This window comes from Aquila chrysaetos, chromosome 17 (assembly GCF_900496995.4).
Source record: "Aquila chrysaetos chrysaetos chromosome 17, bAquChr1.4, whole genome shotgun sequence".
NCBI classification, from domain to species: Eukaryota; Metazoa; Chordata; class Aves; order Accipitriformes; family Accipitridae; genus Aquila; species Aquila chrysaetos.
Genome location: NC_044020.1, coordinates 8,158,940 through 8,172,909, shown reverse-complemented (window position 1 = coordinate 8,172,909; position 13,970 = coordinate 8,158,940). Strand labels below are relative to the sequence as shown.

Genomic DNA, 13,970 nt, shown 5'->3' with positions numbered 1-13,970 from the left:
TTAAAAAAAAAAATAATTAAAAAAAAAAATCTATAAAACCTTAATATATTACCAGGTTAATAATGAAAGTGTTTATTATACAACAGACTTAATTTCAGCACAGACTAAAAGTGCGCCTTTATAAATATTCAGAATTTATTGATAAATATATATTAAATTCCTCTTAATGTTAGGGATCTAAGTCCTGGGCATTGTACTTGTGTGGTAAATACGCTATTATCATATTATCATTGAAGAATATATTGAAGAAATACTAAGAGCAATGAAGCTGGTGGAAGGTCTAGAGCGCAAGTCTTGTGAGGAGCGGCAGAGGGAACTGGGGTTGTTTAGCCTGGAGAAAAGGAGGCTCAGAGGAGACCTTATCGCTCTCTACAGCTGCCTGAAAGGAGGTTGTAGCGAGGTGGGTGTCAGTCCCTTCTCCAAGTAACAAGTTGGACAAGTAACAAGTTGGACAAGTGGAAATGGCCTCAAGTTGTGCCAGGGGAGGTTTAGATTGGATATTAAGAAAAATTTCTTCACCGACAGGGTTGTCAAGCATTGGAACAGGCTGCCCAGGGAAGTGGTGGAGTCACCATCCCTGGAGGTAGTTAAAAGATGTGTATATGTGGTGCTTAGGGACATGGTTTAGTGGTGAGCTTGGCAGCGTTAGGTTTATGGTTGGACTCTATGATCTTAAAGGTCTTTTCCAACCTAAATAATTCTATGATTCTAATTAGCAAAAAATCTATTTTTTTTTAATAACAGCCTGCCCTTTCTTTTTCTTCTTTCCACTCCCTCACCAAACAAAATAATGTAAACAAAGGCAGAACCTATTATTCTAAATTAACATACTATTTCTATGTACTTTGGAACATCCATTCCCTGCATGTACAGTTTATGGATAAAGTTGTTTGAGTCTTTCATTATATTTGTTACATCACTGTAATTTATATTTTGAGATCATTTGAAGGAGACATAATAGAGATATTGATGGCTTCTGTCTGAACTATAAGTCTGTCCTTGATGAGAACTTCAGAATAGATATGTATATAGCAGAATACAGATGGATGCAGCAAACACTGCGGTTAACAAGTTTATGGCTCTGAATATTGACACTTAAGTGATTTTAACCAAGTTTTCCTTTGGAGCTACAGACTGCAGTTTGTTTGGGCACTACATGAGAGATCTGTGTGCCTCTCGGTTGTATTTTCCACCAGGAATTTGAAATCACCATGCAAAGATATGTGGAATAGAGTAGATAGGTTGAGATTCACTGTCCAAACTGGAATATCTTCTGCCACTTCTGAATTTCTGGGATGCCTCTGATATTCAGAAAAAAAAAGGACTGGCAAATATACTGCACAATCCACAGGAGACCTATTTCCTTCTGGAATAGTAGCTAGAAGCCAGGCAGGATATCCTCCTCAAATTAGGTATGTCTGTTTAGGCACCTGAATTGCTCCCCTGAGGCTAGTGGCTTGAAAAATTAGGGCCAAGAGGCTAGTTTCCCAAGTCCTGATAGGTAGTTTCCAGTTACGGAGCAGTGATCAATTTGAGAATGGGAGGAGACCTGTGAAAGGAAGAGATTGCAAGGGTGCATCTGAGCACTCAAAGAAGAGAGGGAGTGACAGGGGCTAGCCAAAGGCCTTGAATTGCATTAGTGTTCCTGTTTTGGATGACATTTCTCCTGAAGTACCCTGACTAAAGCCTGTTACCTACTGTACTTCCCAGTACTGCTTCAAACTTGGTTCCCTTAATGTGGTCCAGATTCTTGGAAGTTATTTTTCAAGGCTTTTTTTACCTTCACATCTGCTCACTGTTGATGGGAACGTTATGGTATCTGAGGCTAAACAGAGGAAGCGGGTGAACCAGTGAAAAGTGTCACATGTTGGAGTACAGTTTTCATCTTTTCAAAAAAGGTTTAAAAAGAACCAACTCCTTCAGTGTCTTCCGGAAGGGCTTCGTTCTTTGGTATGTGACTGCGTCCAACTGCCCAAATGGTAATCTGCTTACCTACTTTTCAGTAACTGTCATTTCTGGTAATAGATGCGTTGTACTACAACTACTGAACTGTCAGCTGGTAGTAGATGAGAACTCTAAAAGATGAAGACCAGAGTATGAAATTTCTTGCTACAAAGAAATGACTACCAGCTGTGTCGTGCTCACAACTCTAAGGTGGGGTCCATCTCCTTACCAGAGTTTCTGGCAACAGAAATTTTTTGCCCCAGTAATCTTTTATTAAGTAGTAATAACAACATGCTAACATGCTGCTATTCAGGGACAGAGGTGTTAATTTCCTTGTTCCTGAAGCACATGGATACAATGGACTTAAGCACTGTTGGTAGGAACCTAGAGTGTCTGCAAAATGGTATTTCAGTAGAATGTATGAATCTAGACAGCATTAAACCCATTTTCAAAATGTTAGCAACTTGAAAAATTAAATACTAGGCTGCTCAGAGAAAACGATGCAAGGATGTCGCTGAATCTTAAAAATCCTTGTGTCTTGTATACTTGAATTCATTACATATAAGTTGGAAATACTTGACAATTTCAGGACTTGAAAGAATGTATTTTAATTTTGATGAAAGAAATGCTCATCAGTCAGCAGTGACAATTGGCATAATTATTGGCAGCTTCTGCATCGTCGTTTAAGCATGTTCATTGCAAGGCAGTGAGGTTTTTTTATTCATCATCTTGTGCTTAAATGTTGTCTATCCCACAATAGCTGTATTTCCCTTTGTTACCATTATGACACTTGTTATAATTGTCAAAGGAAATGCATTGGACAGCCTTGGATGTGAACATAAACTCTCCCTTCAGAATTTCTTAAGGTATTCAGAAGTGGCTGGAGAGTCAGCCCTTGCAAGATTTACAGTTTATGAAGTCTAATATGCAATATTTGAAATGTTTGAAGATTGGGCAAGTATAGCAAAAACAATGAACCATCTCACAGAGCAGCTGAAATATTTTAATTCAGCTCTGCAGTGCTTTCCAAGAAAGTCAATGCACTGCAGCATAAAAACTGGCCTGTAACACTCTTCCAGAGGGGGGATTACAGCTAGTAGTCTTTGTCTGGTTTTCGTCTATTTACATTTTAAAGGGTGGTAAATAAAGCATTTGGGTTTTAATAAACTTACCTGCTAGATTGGTGGTTGCTTTGAATGTTTATATTTTGGCAGTAAGTGCCAGTTTCCCCTTGAGATGTGCTTTCTTGTTGGTTTAACCTATCTCCCCTCCACTAGCAGCAGCAGGCTGTCAGAACTAGATAGGAGCAGCTTTTTCTGGAACAAACTGGTTTGAAGAAGTTGCCAATTTTGCAGCAGCAGTATTGACTTAATGAGAAACAAGAGGAAAGCAGTAATTATTTTTAAAATTGATTCAGGCGTTATTGCACATGATATCGTCTCTCAAATTAAGTTCTCTAAGTGTTTGTTTTTAACAGAAAAACATGACCTGTGTAAATATAACCAGTTTAGCCCCAACCCCATGCATTTTAATGAAAAACCTTGCAAATATTAATGGTGTCTATATACACAGCAAGAGGAGAAAAGATTCTGGAGGTCACGATTGAAATGCCTTAATTTTCTGTGTAGTTAAGCTAAAAATCTTATAGCTGGCACTGTCTTCAGTCTCTGACATACCTTCTGTTAACGTTAACTAGCCTGTCCATTTTTTTTTTTTAAATTTAACTGTATGTGTGACTTGCTGTTAGTATTTTCTGTTCTGAAATCTGTATAGTTAAAATTTCAAACAAGACTTCGGTAAAACCAAGGAAAATTGCCTTACACAAGCCTAATTAATTTATTCTGTAATGACTGTGTCGTTTTAGGGGAAAATTAGTTACCAGTTGCTTCCAAGCATTCTGTTTGAGAGCTCTTTTTCACAAAACTAGTGTTTTGTTTTTACTAATCTGTGCTGAAGAAAGGGAACCGTTAAGCCCTCCTTTTTTAGTACAGCACTTTGCATCTACAAACAAAAATACCCTTTTGGATCTACAAATGATTATCTAGTGGCTTTAGCAAATTGGCTCTGAAACCTGTTCGCTACAGTGAAGACGCAAATGAGCCGAAACTGGGGCAGACCAGAGCGGTCTCCTCCTATTGTCTCAGGATGCTTCAGTAGCGTGGAATGTAGTCCCAGGAAATTGAGAACAGAGTTGGGAATAATACAGTATATGCCTTAAATCCATTCTGCTGAATGGCTTGAGATGGCATTGCTGTGGATGCAGTGTGTACCTTGTGAAGAAGAGTAAGAATGTGCCGTTGTTTCCCCTACGTGTCTAAAACGCAGGCTAGCGTTCCTCGAAGAGGCATACGCATTGTGAGCCTGGAGCCAGTGAGAACTGTTATGGCGCAAACAGAAACTCTTCTCTCCTGGCACAACCCCATTTAATCCACATCGTATTCCCTAATCCAGCTCACTGCATGGCAGCATAAATCTTTGTGTTAGCATGGGATAGAAACGAATGGGCAGGGGAGCCAGCATTGTTGCTTTTGTTAGCAATGGGGTGTCCGGGCCTGGTTCAGGCAAAGTCTGAATGTAAGGTTCCACAGCTGCTTGATTTTTATACGAATGAATACTGCTGCTAAAAAGGGTGGAGGTCTTCCCCTCTACTCCTCCTACTCAAGAGCCACATGCTCTTGATACAGCTGCATAAACAACTATGCTGGCACAAAGGAGTAGATGAAAATGGGGGTTCTTACCACTTACCATCCTCACAATAAGCATGATGGTGTTTATGGAACTCCTCCCATGTTAAGTAATATGTTTTCACCTGCCCTCTGGAGCACTCTGGAATGCTTGTTCCATTAAAAAAAAAAAAATCTTATAAGATTATTTTGACAAAAAAAAAAAAACCCTGACATTTGAGAACTTCATTCTTTTGATCAAGAACAAACAGGTAAGTATGCTTTTAAAAATCTCACTTCCTGCAGTGATTTCATGTTAGACATTAACATTTACAAATTGACCCATTGGAAATACTTTAAAAAGCTCAGTGGACTGCCTACCTAGACTTAGGTTCTCCTTCAGCTCACATCAGTGCACAGAGGCAGGAGGAGAAACAGTTTCAATCCTGTGTTCTGAAATGGAGTGGTTTAGACCGCTTAAAGAATCACCTCCAATGGTATTAGTAAAAACGATTTAATAGGAATTTCTATAAAAGCGGGACTTCACAGAAGTCTATTACTTACTGCATGGATGAAATGCACACAAGAAAATTAAGTCAGAATCAAACTAAAATTATATATACAGAGACCAAAGATGCAATAGGGTAAAAGAGAAACGTACAAAGAAAATTTGAGTTAGAATTGATTTTTCATGATTTTTACAGAGATCGGGAATGTAGAAAGGTAGGGGAGACCCTCCCGTTGAGCCACGAGGTTCAGAGAAGACCCCTTTGCTTTCTAAACTCCTGTTGGAGTCTAGGTGCAGCTGGATCAACTCCTAGTCTCAGACTTGGGCAATGGTTTATACCTAAAGGGATTATGAGTATAATAGCAGCCTGGGATTCATTCACAGTCGAATAAAGTTCAGGACAGTAATTTAGGTGTAGATTTGAAAAGCAATGTTTGTAATATACTTGCTATAGAATATTCAGGTTAGCACACACATACGCATGAAGACACTAAGAGACATACGTAAGCGAGTACAAGAGGTATACCTGTTAAAAATTCCCCTCGAGCTCAGTGAAAATATTCACAGCAGATGCTTTGGCGTCTTTCTCAACGGGCAAAGGGTCGAGCCTCAAGGAGTGGAGGGTATCAGCCCAAGTCTTGCCGGCTTTCGGCGACAGACCTCTGAGCTTCTCAAACAGAAAAGCTTGTGAGCTCTGAGAGGCGTCCCGCTCAGAGGGAGCCCATTGCGGTCCAGGAGAGCTCCAAGGGTCTGACTCGGAACCGCTGTTTATAGGCTTGGGAGATGATTGGCTTTAGTCATCAGCAAATTACTGGGATTCCAGCTGTGCTGGTACCATTTTGCATGAGTTACGCTTCAGCTAGGGACAGCTCCAGGGCTGTCGGAGAATGAGTTAAGATTCAGATAGGGGCTGCTGCAAGGCGGTTAGGAGAGGACTGAGATATGTCCCAAGGTTGTCAGGAGAGAACTAGTTATCTCTGCTCCCACTGCCCGCCTCCGCTGGGCAGCAGGAGTCCTTGGAACGGTCAGCACGACTCCGTGTCTTAGCCATGTAGGAGTTCCTGGTACGGTCAAGGGACGCTTAACCGCCCAACTCATTACAGTTGTGCTAAGGCCCAGCGAGACGTCCCGAGTTCGTAGGTCAGCCCAGAGAGGGGGAAGGAATGCACCACCACAGCCTCTCTTCCTTTTTGATAGACAATGGATTTCTTTGTTTTACAGCTTTGAATGAAGATACTTATGTTATAATAGGATATTAAAAGAGAGCAAACTGTGCAATTCTTGTTAGGACTCTTAAATTTGAAAGTTTAAGCCCATGTAAAATGGGACTGTTCTCAGTGAAAGGCATTCTAATGTGTCTTATCTTATCCCTTGCAATGTGGCCCTTTTGAAGATGCAGTAAGTGCTAAGACTATAGAGGAACCTTACCTATTTCTGACAATACATGGGTGTTTTTTGTGCTCTCTACTTTTCAGATGTTTTTTCTTTTTTTGGTTCATATCTACTAAACCTTGCAGTGCCTCAGGCCCAAATACACTGAAATTTTCAATTATTTTACAGATGAATCCTCTGGGGTTTTTTTGGTTCTTCCCGCCCCCCCCCGCATTTGCCCCATTGTAGTGGGCACTACAGGGCTGGAAGCAGTAGATTGCATTTGATGTGAATAATACAGATGATGATTAGAACCAGAGAACAGGCTTCTTGTTACCAGTAGAGAAAATGGAGGGAGGATGGCAAATCAGCTGGCAACTGACTGAAGCTTGACAGCAGTTTGAGAGGGAAACATAGGGTTTGAAACAAACAGGCAACCAAGTAAGGGTAAGTCCGGTCAAAAATGGTACAAGTGGCTGAAGGTCCCTGGTTAACTACTCCTGTAGCTGCTCTGGTGTGCTGGAGTCACTGCTGGATCCTCTTTGGTGTTTGTTTCCTTTAAACTGCAGGATGTTAGAGGATGGTAGGTGATGCTACTTCAGGCAATTTTAGGAAAATGTAAGGTCACCCTTTCCCAATTTCCCATCCCTCCACACTCTAAGGAGGAATAAGAAAGGTAGCTTGATCTCAACTTGTTGCATTTTCTAAATAATACTAGATGTGGTTTTCTTGGATATTCCCTGTGTCTCTTGAGTGTGGTGTAATATCAGGCATTCTGAAAGGAAATGACATTAAAAATATCAAGTGTCAACTCTTTTATTTCTGGCAGTCTGGTATTGTAGCAAGTTTTCTTTCAGAGAATCTTTAGTAAGGAAAATTACTTTGTTCACTAAAAAACAATGGTCTTGGAAGCCAGCTAACTATATCGTTCAATTCACACACAAATATCTCAAAGCTCTGTAGAGTTGATTGGTTCAAGAATTAGTTGAGCATCAGAACTGAGCATCAGAATTAAAGTGGAATTAGAGGTCCTCCTTGCCCCTAATTTAATCAGGATAAGCAGTAGAGCCTCACCATCCAGGAATGTGTTTAACCTGAACAGTGTTAGCCAAAATGCTAAACTGAATCTGATGCTGTTTCTGATGCTGCTGCATTGTAATTGCTCTGACAATGTTTTTTTTTTTTTTAAAGATACTGGGGTTTTGTCTTTTTGTGAAAATACTAGGTTTGGGCTGACTTGTTAATGTACTTGAAGAATATATACTTGCTATAGCAAATATCAGTTGCAAAAATAATTTTTGTATTAGTGAATTTTCATTATATTACCCCACAGGGTTAGTAATGTTCTGTGCTGCAGCTTTCCAGATTTTTCTTCTCTTTTGCCCTCATTCCTTTTAACAAAATGGTGGGTATTTGGGGGGGAGGTGGGGAATGAACAGCAAAATAGTTTGGGCATTTTTTTTTTTTTCCCCGCCTTTAAAGCAATAAGGTAGTTCTTGTTGACATAGTATGCTTCTCCTGTAGTTTCATTAGAGGATTAATTATTTTCCTTACCAATTTATACAAGGAAATCAACTAAATGGCTTTTAATATCTGCTGCTCAGAATTTGAATCTTCTTGAACAGACCATAGCATAATAGCTAGAGTTACCAGCCTTGAAAGCTGAAGTAAATTGTGGCACAATTCAGGAAGCAGGTGTCTTGAAACAAGAGGAAGGAAGTTTTGGCAATAAGATTAAGCATGGTTAGAAAGCTATTGCACGATTGCTTCCAAACCTTAACGCTTAAAAAAAAAAAGTTTAATTCATTGTAGCCCTAGGAGGGACTTGATGGAGGAAATGTTAATTAATTCAGAGGTTAATTTAGGAATTGCATTCTTCGCGTGCTTAAGGAACAGTTTAAAATGTAATTAAATGTTTACGAGGAAATAAGGTGTACCGATGAACATTAAAAGCAAATACATACATGGAATGTAGTAAGAACATGCTGGGGCTATATTAAGTTGCCTTTGTATTGCATTCCTTCTTCCTGTATGTTACTGTAACTCTGAAATATGCACAGAAATGTCTTTGGAAAATATCGCTGTCCTTTTGGTTGTTCAAAAAAAGTTAGAGTTAATTGCTTACTACATCACCTGTTGGCTTGTTAGCAAAAAGCTTCTATGTGTGCTTTGATGCTTGCTTCAGCCATCTGTCTTAATATTATTTGTCAGTTATGACTTTAAACCAAGCTGACTCTTTATGCACCAAAAGAAGTCGAACTCCTCTGTCAGGTCTATTAGTAGGCTGGGGAGAGCAGTAATCCTTAGTGTGCAGTGTTGTGTTTTGTTACTGCCACAGGACCTAGGAGGGGATACTTGTCCATGGTCTGAGTTAAGCCTTTGTACTGGAAAGCTGGATGAGGAAAAAAGGGTTTAAAATCATGTCTGTGATTCCTTTATCAAATCATAACTGTACATACAAAATACATTATAAATAATATGATTTGAGATAGTAGGAATAATCTGTTAAAACTGTCAAGTCATTAATATGCTGATATTTATTGTACAGTTTCTATTTTTATTGTTGATACCAAAAGACTCAACTCTAGCATGCATCTGAGTTTTCCTCCTATCTTTTAAATAAAATTTCTCTTAAGCTACTGTAGTATATGGTGTCATCTAGTAGACTAGTTTGAGGACAGTAACACTGTCTCAGTATTCTTCAGAGCCCTTTTTACTTAAGAAAAGGAAAAAGCGTAAGATCTCTGTGGTTAGCAATATTCTAAACCGGATTAGGCCTCCAAAGTGGTACAGATATTGTAAATGGCATGAGGTTATGTATTCTCAACATCTCTCTAAGGTTGCAATGTGGCAGAGCAGTGTCTTGTCCATATAAAACCTGCAAAGTTACATGCATCTCTCTCAGGTGCACTTCTCTTATCAACTAAGACAGAATTCTAGTTTAAAGCATTTAGCTTTAAAAAAAAACAAACAAAACCCCCAAATCAACCAAACAACAAAAAACCCTCCAAAACCTGGAACCATTGAGGGGGCAGAGTACCTGAGGATAGATAGCTGGTCTCCCTATTAAAGACTGAGGCAAAGAAGGCATTAAGTACCTCAGCCTTTTCCTCATCTCTGGTGGCAACGTTCCCTTCTGTATCCATTCAAGGATAGATATTCTCCTTGGGTTTCTTTTTACTGTTAACATATTTGTAAAAACATTTTTTGTTGTCCCTTACAATAGTGGCCAGATTGAGTTCTAGCTGAGCTTGGAATATATCTTGGAGCTGGCTGGAATTGGCTCTGTCTGACATGAGGGCAGACCCCAGTGTGTTCTCACAGGGAAAACCACTGCAGCTCCCTCTCGCCCCCTCTTACCAAAACCTGGACATGTAAACACAAGGGACCGTGTTATGGGACCAGATCTTACTCTAAAAGAGGACTCTGCATATGAAAAAAATTGAATGTTATGTGTCATCTTCAGAAAAAGATACTGAACAAATCCAGCAACTTTCCTGCTCCTCTTCCCAATATTTCTTGTTTATAACTCTCTGCAGCCTGGTGTTTACAGATGTGTGCTCTTAGGGTTGTGCTGATGTGTTTTGGGCTGTAAGCAACATAAATAATGTGAACTGACGTAAATCCCATCAGATCTGTGATAGCTGCAACTGTACAATTTGTATTGGATGAATGGCTGAAAACTTTGCTTGGCCTATGTGTAGTTTTATGATTTTATACAAAAAGCTGCATTCTGTAACTAGTATTGCAAAGTAAGAATTTACTTGAAAATTACTATTTCCAAATAAAGCTTTAGTACTTAATTAGGACAGGTAACCCTGATAACATCAGTAAAAATGCTGATGGTGAAATAGATCTGTTTGTCCATAAGCTTTGCTGAATTAGAGTGTCTTGAATACAGTCAGTGTTCTTTTTTTAATTTTGAATACATTGTTTTTGTATTTATCCATGTTTCCCATTTAATTCCAAAATAGTCATTGTCTTTCCTCTACTGCCTGTGTTTTCCCATAGGAAGCTCTGAATTCTGGGTTCATTGTAAACCCTATTTTTCTTTCCCCGTAACTTAGTGTCTCTCTTAATTAGGTGGGTTCTGGCAAAGTGCCAGTTCTTCACCATGTTCTATAGGATTGTGTGGGGATTATATGGTGTGCTCCACTGTAGTATTTGTTTACTGATAAGGAGTGTGGGTAGCAATTCCAGTGCTGATGGGCAGCGTATCTTTGTGAGAGTGTCTCTTTGAGGTGGTTAGATTGAAGTTCTGAAATGAACCTGTATGAATTCATTAGGTACTTTTATTTGCCATGACCCTTTTGTTTCAAATGCAACATGCATGAAAAAACATGTACAGAGCACTCTGCTTGCACCTTCCATTTCCCACGTGGAGACTGGAGAGGAAAAGAACACACGTGGTTTATATTGTTCAGTTACTGAAAGAGCCTTGGATACATGAAGGATAGTAGATAAGGACCTGAAAGGAATGCTGCCTGGCTAATTTGTGCTTTACATTTTGTGCCAAAAAGGCCTATGTTGCCAGCTGTGTGCTTAACAGTGTAACTTGGTTATAGCAGTTACACTGAGACCATGGTATTAGGTATTTTCCCTTAAATCCACGGTCCTGAAGTTGATTAAACCTGGTGTCACGGTCTGACAAATTATAATCAACGTCTCAAACATTCGTTAAAGAACTTTAGTGGAAGAAGACGGCCTCTGTAAAAGTGCTGGAGTTGTGTGAACAGGAAAATGCTGCTGGAGGAAAGGGCCCCACGGAGGGTGGGACCGCGCTTCTCCAAAGCCACGAACCCTTATCTTAAGTGACCATGAGAAGAAGCACAACTGTATGTGCCAGAAGGAAAGATCAGACAGTGGTCATGCCCGCAGGGAGGGAGAAGCAACTCCCCGATGACTCCCCAAGCCCACCGACCCATTTCCAGAGAATCCCGGGAACGTGAACTGCGCATGTCGAGACCTTGAACTCATTTCTGGACCACTCCTGAGCTCACACTGTTCTTGCTCAATGATGGCAAACCCCCACCTACAGGGGCGGACCCTTTAGGTGTAAAAGAAGGGAGGACGAGTTCTCGGAGCACCCTCCGGAACTGGATCCCCAGACTGGCTGGACCAATGCTAGACCCAGGACTGGTGAAATCCTTTTCTTCTCTCTTTCTTCCTCTCTCCTTCTCACCTGTGCCCCCAGTCCCTACACCTCATCCTTTTAAACATAAACCGATGACCAAGTCTGGGACTAGGAGTGGATCCAGCCACCCCAGGCTCCTCTTTGAGAAGGAGTCTAGAAAGCAAGGGGGTCAGTTCTAATCCTCGTGACTCAACGGGAGGGCTCTCCTTATTTTCTTAAGGCTTACAGTTCACTGACATAGTTTCATGTTCCTTTTTTTGTTTCTTTTTCTACACCTCCCTTCTCTTTTCAAATAGTGGCTTAATGATATGATGCAAGGTTCACATTGATAAGTTCACTTGTACTTGGGCAAGGTTAGCTTGGTTGAATAAATGTTGATTGTTGTTGCACTCCCCTGGTGTCGTTTCACCTCAATTCTGACAAAGGAAGTCCATGAACCTCAGTCGCTCCAACCCTGGGATGCGACACCTGGGTTAAAACCGATTAGTTTATCAGTCATCAATCCAGGATTATAACAAAAGCAAACTTACACATAGTTGCAGAAGAAAACTTTGACTTAAGGCTAGACAGCATAAGGTATTCTAGAAAAGTTTCAGGAGGATTTTGAGAGGTTTGGGCAGTTTTTCTTTTCTCCTTTTCCCATCTCAGTCTAGAATCTGTAAGTGATCGCTTGAACAGGTACTTGGCAGTATTCCCTTGGTGAAAATGCAAATGAAACATTTGGTTTACATTAGTAAGTTTCCGAACTCATCCCCTGCCATTTCCTTGCCTGCCATGTTTTCAATTCAAGCTGATTTATAAACTCGACTTAATACAACCGATCTGTTTCAGTGGTTCCTTGTTTAATCTTCGGTGGTGGTGTTGGCCGCTTCCCATCCTTGTGCTGCTTCTAATGTTGCTGCAGTGTAAACAGTAGTGCATTTGGTCAGTGAAGCAGGTCGGGGGCTAAAGGTAAAGCTTGGGAGAGCAGGAGAAAGACGTCCGTGTCTGAATCAGTCTGCCAGTCTCGTTCTCTGTCTATACCCCACTCCCAAACACATGCAAAGACTGACTCAGTCACTTGTGATGGCCCAGAGCGGTGTACTTTGTCAGGGTGAAGAATGAGCAGTGAGGGAACAGAGGGCAGTTTGTAATCGGCACTGTTGAAAAACGTAAAAAATAGTCTCTTTCAGCAAGTATGTAGCTTGAGTATTAGGAAATTTGTTTACTCTTGACTGTGGTAAATTGATTTGCTTAATAAAAGGGGAAATTCAGCACTTGGAGTTCTATTAACTACCTGACATACCAGAATTGGATTTCTTAATTATCCTTCATGATGATGGTATAAAAAAAGTTACCAAAGTCTTTAGCCAAAATACAGAATTTGTAAAGGAAGCTGCACAAATATGTATTGAAATGCAGACTGGCAAAATGGCAGTTACAATAAAACCAGGCTTAACATCATGGCCTTTCAGATGAAAGTGAAATGCCTTGCACACAAGTGGAAAACTGCTGGCTAAATTTCCAGAATGAAGAGTTAATTTAGTAAAACTGGTGGACTTCTGTTAGATAACTGCTTTATAGTGGATTGGCCAGTTAAATCTCTAGCGTATGTTGGAAGAACATTATGAAAAAGTTACCTAAATCTTGTATGAAGCACTTACAATAAGGAATGAAGTTCTTCTGCAGAAAGTGAAATATTTAACAGTTTCTGTACTTCTCCATTTTATTCTAAAAGTGAAACAGGAACAGAATTAAGCCCATGCTGGTTTAGTTAAATATGCAAGTGCTGAATTATATACTGGTGTTAAATTCATTGGGTTAAATGGTGCTTCTGATCTTCTTTAAGGTCCTAAAATCATGCCTTCTCTCAAATGGCAGCTGTAGTTCTGGAATCTGTCTCAGTGTGGACTCACATGACTGACTATTCTACTGTAGGCTTTGCATGATGACTTCCACATCCTAAGTGATTATTTCACCCTAACTTAGTTATTTTATTCTTTTCTTTTTTTGGTGGTAATGACTGTGATAATTTTCTTAAAGCAAGATGTTAATGCCTAGCATTTTAAAGATTTTTCTTGAATGATAAACAAGCCTCAGTGCTGATGAAACATTCCTGCACCTAGGAAAGGTGTCTACTTTGAGATGTTTATACAGATTTTTTCCATTTCAGTCTAGTCTGCTTACTGTTGAACCCCAAGTTTTGAACTTGACTTTGTCCTTTAACAGTTTTCTCAAGAGAATAAAATTGTTTAAACCTTTGCATTATTGGTTCTCCACTCTTTCTTCAAACAGGAGTCTGAGTATGTTATTGTCTTAGAATTGTTCCTCAGTGTGTCCAGTGCAGAGGAGAGGAGGGAGAGGACCTTGC

The 13,970-nt window shown here is 39.9% G+C and overlaps 1 protein-coding gene across 2 annotated transcripts in view; it reads left to right on the top strand.

The window, feature by feature from the left end:
• The window catches only part of TRIM24 (tripartite motif containing 24), a 67,381-nt gene that overhangs the window by 13,066 nt on the left and 40,345 nt on the right, over positions 1 to 13,970 (top strand). The window lies entirely within an intron of this gene.